The sequence below is a fragment of the Choloepus didactylus genome, chromosome 8, assembly GCF_015220235.1.
Source record: "Choloepus didactylus isolate mChoDid1 chromosome 8, mChoDid1.pri, whole genome shotgun sequence".
In the NCBI taxonomy this organism is placed as follows: domain Eukaryota; kingdom Metazoa; phylum Chordata; class Mammalia; order Pilosa; family Megalonychidae; genus Choloepus; species Choloepus didactylus.
The window spans coordinates 111,126,992-111,137,479 of record NC_051314.1 but is presented as its reverse complement, the minus strand read 5'-3'; the positions used below and the strand labels follow the sequence as shown (position 1 = coordinate 111,137,479).

At 40.9% G+C, this 10,488-nt stretch overlaps 1 pseudogene; it reads right to left on the bottom strand.

Annotated features, from left to right (window-relative positions):
* Positions 1–7,054: 7,054 nt before the first annotated feature.
* Positions 7,055–7,856, bottom strand: LOC119543293 (annotated as a pseudogene).
* Between the last annotated feature and the right edge of the window lie 2,632 nt (positions 7,857–10,488).

Genomic DNA, 10,488 nt, shown 5'->3' with positions numbered 1-10,488 from the left:
AGAAGAAGAAAAAACTGTCTGCAAACCTGCTTAATTCATTAAGAAGTATATTCCCTAAAAGCTCTCCCCAAATAAATTTAAGGATATCCAGCAGATGCCTCACATAAGTTCTAATAACTAATTCTGTTGACTACCAAGGGGGTCCTGTCATTTTTCTTGTCTCCTGATCTAGATCACTGAGATAATGTCTCTAATTGCCCCCTAAGTTAAGAGTGGAAGGTTCGCCATGTTACCAATGACAAAGTCCCTGCCCATACACTGCCCTTCAGAAGGCACCACTGATGATGATTAGTAGCCCAATACCGAAATATTGATTTGTAGTTAGGGGTTCAGATGTCTGATATTCAGAGAATAGAAGGTGCTGAAACCAGCACTTTATCATTATTCAATACCACCACTCACTTGCTCTCAGACTAAAGACGACTGGGTTGATCTATAAAAGCTCAGACAGAAGGAGCTCACAGCCAGCTGTAGCTGAGACAGACATTTTGAAGACGGCCATTGGAAGCTGATGCAGACATTTTGGAGAATGCCATTTTGAAATGCAACTTGGGAGCAAATGCAAATATGTTTCCTTCTAACATTGAACTTGAACCAAAACTCCTAGTAAGCGGTGATAGAAAGGTAAAGCTGGTGATTTTTTATAGCATACTCTTGTTTAACTATCTCTATAAGAAACTAAATATAACCATCATCCACAATGTGGATAGAGTCACTCTCAACAAATCCTTTCCTGTCTTTTTAAAGAACTGAAGAATATTGGACCCCACTTGACAAGTCTGTTGCCCAAACTGGACAGAAAAGCATATAGCTCTCCTTGTAAATAATCTTCAGTCTTCTTTCTATTTGGTTTTGTCATGTGATACATTAATACTAGCATAGAATGTTTTCAGTCCAGTTTTACAAAAAAAAAAAAATAGCTTAATATTTTGGAACTATAGATTGACAAGTTCAGTCTCGGTCTGAGTTCACATTTGAATCATTTGTTAAGTTTTACTTCCCTGAATCCTAAATGCTCCTAACCCATCTTTATTTAGGCTGTTACTTTATAAAACAGTTTTCATTTTTCCTAACAATTAGGAGGGGTAATATTTTGTCAGTACTTGTGGGAAACTGTTAAAAAAAGAAAATCAGAATTCAAGATTTTAGTCTCATTTCCAGTCATTCATTCAGCAAACAGGAATTTTCAATTTATTTGGGATGATATAAAAATAGAGGAATTTTGCATTACAGTTGTTCCTACAGCTATCTCAGAAACCTAATATTATTTTCTGGGACAAAGAGTTAAAAAGATTTTCCCTACCATTTCCTCTCTTGCTACAAAAATAAAATACATCTGTAGACCATAGAGCATACACATATTGTTCATCATATCTTCTGGTTAGAGTGATGATATATTCTTCCTGTTTATCCTTCTCAAGAATATCAGCTTTTCCCCCACTTCAGTTTCAGAAATTCTTTGATCTTACAGCATTCTCTACACCCTCTCTCCAATTTTTCTCTATCACTGATCTTAACAATCAGGGACCATTTACATTCCCCATCCAAAACCACTGGGGTCCAAACCAAGAGTAAAAGGCAAGAGTCTTCTAGTTTGAATTTTATCTCCCTCTCAAAAAACTCAACTGAAGGAGAAAAGAGAAGGTTCAAATGTGAAGGATTAAGTAAGCAGAAAACTAAAGTAGCAGGAAGAAGAGCCCTTTCATAGACATAACCCAAAGTCTCCAACTAGCTTAATGTGCAAATGTATGTGGCCTCAGACTCATAATTTCCTGGGCTTTTCTTAATGTAGAAAGGATGAAAGAGAGGAGCTTGTTGTTTTGGTGTTAATGGCATTTAACAATCTCCAATCATAGTGACTCACTGAATATAGTAAAACCCTAAGAGCTTCGAAAACATCAAATATTATTCACATGAATGGCTAGAGTGAAATACCTGAAGGTGTCAAACTGCAACCCAGTGACCTTGGTTCTTGAAGACAATTGTATAACTATGTCACTTGCATAGTGTCACTGTGATTGTGAAAACCTTGTGGCTTGCACTCCCTTTATCAGTGCATGGACAGATGAGTGGAAAATGGGGACAAAAATTAGATGGAGAATAGGGTGGGATGGAGGATATGGCAAGTTTTGGGTGTTCTTTTTTGCTTTTATTTTTATTTTTTTGGAGTAAGGGAAAGGTTCAGAAATTGATTCTGGTGATGAATGCACAACTGTATGATGGTGCTGTGAATAACTGATTGTACTCTGTGGAAGACCATGGGGGTGTGCGAATATATCTCAATAAAACTGTATTTTAAAAAAAGTAAATGAACATTGAGGGGAGGAGGGGAATGGGATGTTTAGGATGTTCTTTTTTATTTCAATTTTTATTTCATTTTTTGGAGTAATGAAAATGTTTAAAGATTGCAGTGATGAATGCAAAACTACATGATGATACTGTGAACAACTGATTGTACACTTTGGATGACTGTATGTTATGTGAACATATCTCAGTAAAATTGCATTTAAAAAAAACAAAACAAATTCACATGGAATTCAAGAATTTCACTTAATTCAATAAAGAGTTAATACCAAAAATACTTATTCAACTACCACCATTACAAAGCAGAGCATAACTGAAACATTTGGTTAAACAAAGAGCATTCACAGTGGAAGACTAACATAAGCAAAACTGAAGAGTCCTTAGAAACAGTTTGACCGGAGTTTAGGGGATCTACAAAGGAGAGGTTGAAAAGATGGAAAGAAAATAGGGAGAACTTTAAATGGCAGTTTAAGGAATTTATTTTTTCATTAGGAAATGGGAAATAAAGATTCTCAAGCAAAAAAAAGGACATGAGCATGGCTGAGTTTTAGGTAGATTAAGCCAGTGCTAACCGGCAAGCTGGAAGGTGAGAAACAGGCATCTCCAGCTCTGAGATTGCTACTTAATTCTCTGATCAGGTTAGGGGAAGTAAGAACAAAGATGAGAGAAGAATGGAGATGACAAACAGGCTAAGCCGTGAAATCTGCACCTTGAGGTGGCTAATCGACCTTAGAGATGAGGGAGAAGCAGGAGGGAAATATTTCTCAGGTCTCAGGGCAAAATTTCTGAGGTGGAGCTATTAATAGATAAATGTAGATTTTGAAGAAGGCAATCACTGCATTTGGTTATTTAAAGTAACATGTTGATGACTAAGGAGTTTATGAGAAATGAATTTATTTGGTCATAGAGTATATAACAAAGTACTAAGGCACTTTTACCTTTAACTCATTTTTTAACTAGTGACTGAGAAATAACAGCTCTGAGTTCTTATACTGTACAAGGGACTAGGCCATTATTACTAATATGAGCTGGCATTATTCTTTCACATGTATACATTTAAAAAAATTATGGGCTACTAACAAAACATATAATGTTCACTTCCTCAGGATAGATGTTTTCTTAGTCACTTAGTCAATTATTTGACAAATTTATCAAAGTCTTAACAATTTACTTGGCTCAGGTTGTGGAGATGGAAGCACATAATACCTGCCCTCAAGGAGCTTATATGCTCATAATGAGATGGACAGGCAAAAATTACACTACGATTTCTAGTTTCTGTAAGATGGCAGATAATCGTGGAAAACCTTTACCCTACAAATTCCTAGAAAGCCTGACTTAAAAAAAAAAAAAAAAAGCTGAGCTTTCACCCCAAAGGAAATATCTAGGTTCCAGAATCAAAAAGGTGCTATGTGGATGAGATTATATTGAGGTAGCCCCAGAGGGGGATGAGGGGTGCAGTGCATGAGGGATAATTAGACCAGTTAACACGTGGATTGGATTTTTTTTTTTATTGCTGAACTTCATTTTTTATTTAAATATAGTGATCTATTTTAAAGAAAAAAAAAAACAATTTTACACAGCAAATATTTCACACAAATGTAAACATGCATGTCTATGTCATAATTAAGCAAAATAAACTTTTAGGCATAAGATTTTAAAAATCATTAAGGAACAAATGAACCCAAGACAGAAATAAAAGGAGCAACAAAAACACACCATTTCTTAAGGCTTCAATTGGTCTTGTCTTCCAACCTACTGGTTAAGGCCTGAGTTGCAAAAATCCTACCTCCTTGCCAAATCGAAACAATTTGGCTGTACCTAATATGCATCCTCATAACAGACTATTTCTCTTTCAAAATAATGTAATAAATACACCACACATATACAGACATCCTATCGAACCAGCCTCTCAAATAGGGAAGTAAGGACTTTGGAATTTTCAAGGTTTCCTACCACCAAAGCACATACACATTAACACCACACATAGAAACAAGTGATTCTGCTACAGAAATAAAATAATTAATAAGTGGCATTTTTACAAATCTCTAGTTTATGTGTACTACAATTCCCCCCAAATCACATCTTTACTGTGGCTTGCCATGGCCCCTCGGACACTTTGGACCTAAACCTTCACACCTCACCTAATGAATCCACAGTATGGTAGACACTGTTTGGCACAAATAACAGTAATTTTAACATTTCAGTTAGACTTCAAAATCATGAATAACAACATGGATAGTTTTCAGCTGTCTCTAAGTGCCTGGAATGTTTTCTCTGTCTGTGCCTAACCTCTGGACTTCACGGTCAGTGTTCTGAATCTTCCCCTGCCAGGCTTTAACACTCTGAATATCTATTCCTGTGGACAGCTGAGGGGACAGAGGTGAGAATGATAATCCCTCCTTTTAGGAGGTTCACACCAACCAGAGTTCAAGCAAGAGGAAGGTCAGTCCATACATAGGCCACTCCATGTGGACTGAAATGAACAAAGGAAGGGCCCCTGAAGATGACACCTATGGAGTCTCGGGAGTGGGATTTGGAGGGGGAGAGGAGGAGAGCCCTGCAGACTGAGGAGGTAACCGGAAAGAAGGCACAGAGGCAGGAAGACCAAGAAGTCCAGTTTGACTGGCTTAAGGGTACCCATGAGAAGTAGTCTTTGAGGCCAAATTCTTGATTTTCAAGAAGAAAAAATTCCTTACTCTGGTGGGTAAAGCTGGGCGATGGGAGAAAAGAGTACCACTAAAGGATTTGTGCAGAGACCAAAACTGAGCTGTGTTGAGACTAACTGTGGAGTTAAGCAGGATGGATGCAAAGGGAGAGGGTCTGAAGCTTGGAGCTTGACTCACCAAGCCCAGTGCCACACGCAGACACTTCCTATACAAAAAAACATCTTGACCTGACATGCCAAAATCAAGACTTTGGGAGAAAATAAAAAATAAAAATAAAAATAAAAGAGAGGTTTAAATAGATACTTTTAGTTCAAGTTCCTAGAACCTGTCCCAGCTTGAGCAAGTGAAGAGCAGTGAAACAATTTCCACACCCAGTAACAATTCAAGTCTCCCAATCATGACCTTCACCTTCCCTGAGCTGATGTCATTACCAAGGAATTGCAAGTCAATTATTAATTCAACATGTAAAAGTTCCTACATACCATTAAATCCACTGAAACCTCCTGATGGGCTAAGAATCCCACAAAGGGCACTGGGTAGAGTGGTGTGAGTGTGCTGCTGGGAGATGGGTCTCCACATCCTGCCCACATCTCCAACTTACTGGGGTCACCATGTGGATGAAACAGAGTTGACTTTATATGGCCCAACTCTAACCAAAGCCCCCACGTTGGATCATCTATTTCCTTTCTAGGTCCAGAAAGCCCCACCCACCCCCACCCTTGCAATAGCTGGACAGGGAGGGGCCATGTGTATAGAGGGACCTGGGGAAGGAAAACCATTTTGTTACCCATTGAACCAAAGAAGTTGGAAATGTTTCAAGACACAGTCATTCAAACTACTGACACAGGCTACTCCACACTAATTATGGGACAATTTATCACACATTCACTCAATATGGGAACATTTACTAGGGACCTGCAACAACAGATTCATTCAGAAACTGCACACTGCGGAAGGCAATCTTGTGATTTTCTTCTAGTTTTATACAAAAATACAAATAAATCTGGAAGTCAGGCACAAACAATGGTACAAAAGCATGAACACATTAAAGAATGTGCTCATTTCATACCACAGCACTCCTATCTAGATTCTAGTTTTCAGAAAGTTACTGCTGGTTCACTTGCTCAGAGAGGTTTCTTCACTACACCTCTTTTCCACTCCCCACTGCCCCCACTAAAGAATAAATAAACTTAGACTGCATCTACATAGAACTAAAAGCCCCAATATAATTGAGTCACACGTGTCAGCACAGTGGCTGCTGGTTTAATCTGCTCATCCAGCCTCAAGTATTTAGGGACTGTCTGGATCTGAATTTGAGCTGGAAGCACCTAACACTTTGGTCTTTTGGAACCCAGTAAAAATTCCAATATACCTTTAAAGTTCCATGTATAAGAATCTCTGGTTCCAACAAATGAGATTCAAAGGAGAGAGTAGTGGGTAAAGCCTGGACTGAAGGCAGGAAGCCTGCCACAAAACCAGCTGTGTGCTTCAATTTCCTGTAAGGCAGTTAAACTAGCAGTTGGCTGGGGCCCCACCCAGCTGGCACTCTAGGACCACAGCTTGAAATGTTCTATCCAGGTTTGTCAGGCAGGGTCAGATAAAACTTTCCTACCACTTTGCATCAACAGTTTAAAGTGGTTTTAACATTTTTCTGTGCTATAGTTGAAGGTTTCCCTTCTTCTATCCCTCAAAGATTGTCTCATTTCACTCGTACAGACCCACTTGAGCAAACAGAGCTTAAAACTGAATCACTAGCTTGGTGAAGACATGGCCTTTGAGTAACCTAGACCAGTGCACATTTGTCTGTTTTTCATTAACAATGTCAACCAGATAGGACTAAAATTCTGTTAGGTCTTCTACAGATCTACTTAAAACTTTGAAATATGAGACTGTTCAAAAACACATGAGAAAACCACCCATCACCTCCAGGTTAAATATTCGAGTATCAGAGCTGCAGAGCGTCAAACTTCTACTACAGTCCCTGATTCACAACATTTTCTTCTTGACCAAGGACTCCATGCTAAAGTAGCCCCGGTCTTGCAGCAAATTTGTGCACCAAAAAGTAGATTTTGAAAGATCTGGGTCTAGTCATCACTGTCACTGCCAGACTCACTCAACTGCAAGTCATTTCTGAGGGTGTTCAAGCTGGTTGCTTCCTTGTGGCCGGCTGGTTCTGCTGGCGACGGTGGACCTACTGTTGTAGGGCTGCTGGTGTGAAGGCTATGGAGGAGAGGCTGGGGCACTGTCCTGGCCTCCACTGCTGGAGCTGTCGTCATCACCGCCCGAGGAGCCCTCAGAGTCTGAGGAGCTGCTCCCACTGCTCTGCTCATCTGCTCAATAAGGTCAACTTCAGCCCTCAGCTCTCTTTTGATGTCATCCAGCTGAGGTTCAGGTGAGGGGTTATCTTTCAAGGGAGAAGTTTTGGGTCCAACTGGAGGCTTCGTTGGAGCTCTGAAAGGCATGGGTGGTGGAGGCGGTGGTGGCTGCAGTGACTGTGGGGCATGAGTGGACCGCTGTTCCATTCGGGCCTGGATTTTACTGCTCCCCTCAGCTCTTGTTTTCTTGACCTGAATGCTGCTACTGAGTTTTTCTAGCACATATTCACCAGTGTCATGATTAATAAGAAGCACACAGTCTTTCTGATACGGTTGTTTGTTCCCTTTGAACAGTCATTGGCAGTGTAGATCCAGGGATATGTGGCAGTGTAATTGTGACTTCATCTTCTTTGCCAACCTGACGCTCTCCTTCACAGGAAGTGTCTATAGACGCTGGCTTAAAATCATAGCAAATGGTGTGGAAGGAGGCCCACGGTCGCTTTTTGAAGCTCTCCCCGAGTCGCAGGCAGTGCTCCTCACGGTCTGGTAGCAGGTTTGCAGTCCCGTTCATGGCCCCATGCAGGAGACACGCCAGGCTTGGCACTCTCCCACGTGGATTGGATTTTAATACCTTCATAAGACAGGTGAGGATTTGGAAATAAAATCTTGCTTAAAAAGGCTCTCCTGGAAGAGCTGCACCCTTAATGTAAAGAGGAACTAAGAAGGAACAAAAATGGCTCTGCAGCCCAGAGAGCTGGCATGAAAGCTGGTCTTAGCCTGGCCTTTGGATTAAAACAAATCTTAAATGAGAAATCGGCTCTTTGGTCTGTACTTTTCACAAGTTAAGAATAGAAAAACCACATGGTTTCAGGGAATCCCCGAGCTGAAACACAGACATAAATATTGGTCCTCAGCCAGTTACACTCTTGAGTGCCTGGCAGGATCAAATGCAAAATCACTCTTTAGAGACATCATAGTAGATAATCAGTGTCAATGTTTCATCCAGATTCCTCCAGATACATTTTTACTTTTTTTTTTTTTTTCTTTTTCTTTTTGGAGGTGAGGCTCCCTCTTTGGTGTGCTTTCCCATCCAATAGCCAACACCAGCTCAGACTCCTTTCCCAGGAAACTGCCCTACAAGACACATCCCTCACCCCACTGTTTTAATCAACTCTCTTGCCCCAGTTGTAAAAACTCTTGCGATATAACGAACTCTGGAGTCCCCTACAGGATCAGCCTAGGATCATTTTCTATAGGACTTTACCTGAGATTGCACCCTTCCTTGACTTCCTCTCCTTTCTTGTCCTGTTTGCCCCAGCTCCCTTACAAGTTTCCCCTGAAGCACTTGCTGATAGACACTACTACCAGAATCCTTATCTCAAGTATCTGCTACGGAAGAGTTCAACCCAACACACTCCCATAAGATCCCAAGGGAAAATAAATAAGCTCCTCTAAATGTAAGTTCTCAATAAAATATTACAAAACACACAAGGAAAAAATCCATTTGACACAGAGTCTGCAGAAACAGTAATGGAAATGTTAGCACTACTAAGAACTACAACTTTGCAGAATTTATAAATTTCCCAGGAAATAATCCAGGATACAGAGAGAACAAACTAGAAGTAGACAGTATGACAGAGAATTTGAGACATACAGGGATATCATCAATGAGAAGGTCAAATAAAGTTTTATTAGTGGTTCTGGAAGGGAAAAAAGGAGAGGTGATATCTAAAGCAATAATGTTCAAGTAGTTTACAGAAGTCCTGAAAGACAAGAAAAAACATGATTCCTATGTAAGATAAACAAAAACTAAATGCATATGAAAGAGACACTGCACAACACAAAGGCAAAGAGAATAACTTAAAAGCAACCGGAGAGAAGACACAAATTATTTGTAAAGAAATAATAATTAGACTGCCAGGAATATGTTATCTATAGCAACAATAGAGTCCAGAAGGCAGCAATATAATGTCTTCAAAGAGGGAAAATAACTGTCAACCTAAACTAAACTATCACCCAAGAAGGAATTTAAAATAAAGATATGTCAGAAAATGACTGGGAGACTAATAACTAAAACTTTTTACCTCAGAAAGAAATTGGTGATTTCCGGAAGATGGAGGTTAGGTGAGACAGGGCAAAAAAACACCTCCATGAAAAATACTAGATAAAAGCCAGAAAGTCACCCAGAACACTATTTCCAGCAATGCACCAGCTGGACAAGGTCTGCTAAATCCACAGGGACTGTGCACTTGGTGAAACCGGGAGTCTGCATTCTGAAATGAGTAAGCCTGCTGAATATCTGGCAGCCACACTGAGGTGTGGGGAAATCGTGGGTTGGCCTTTGGAGTCAGACTAGTTCTTTTTAAAAACCCAGAATTGGCTGTGGTTATGGCAGTGAGAACTGCACAGCGTCAACACAACCTGTGAGTACACCTCAATATCTGGCATGGACGATAGCCTTTTGCACACCTGCTGCTAATTGTCTCAGAGCTAGCAAGGCAGAGGTTAGCCAAAAGGGGAAAAAAAACCATACCCCTTACAGCCATCTTCCCAGCGAGCTGGGAATGCTCCTGCCTGGCACCAGTGCCACAGCCCAGAGCTCTGCCAAAAAACGGGAAGTGTTTCTGGCAATGTGTGCACACACCACAATATCTGGCATGGACAGTAACCTTTCGCACACCTGCAGCTAATTGTCCCAGAGCTAGGAAGGCGGAGTGGTGCAAAAAAGGGGAATTTAACATGCCCCATTCAGCCATCATTTCAGCAGGCTGGGAACTCCCCTACACGGCTCTGTGGCCCAGAACTTCCCTTGAGGGCTGGCACGCACTTGTGACGTAGCACAGCCTTCCCTCAGCAGAGGCCCTAGAAGGGCACAGCTTGGAAGAGGGACCCACTCAGAAATCCCAGGGACCATATACCAATACCAAGGACTTGTGGGTCAGCGATAGAGACAATCTGTTTTGGGACCGAACTGAAGGTTAAGACTCTTGAAACAGCCTTAAATCTCCAGGAACACCTGGGAGGTTTGATTCTTAAAGCCACCCTTGCTCCCTAACCACTCAGACACACACCCCACATTCAGGGTGAACAGCACCAACTACACATGCAAAACTGGTGCACCTATTGGACCCCACAAGAATCAGATCCCCACACACCATGAAGACAAAGTTGGGGAGAATTGGCTTGAGGGGAATAGGTGACTC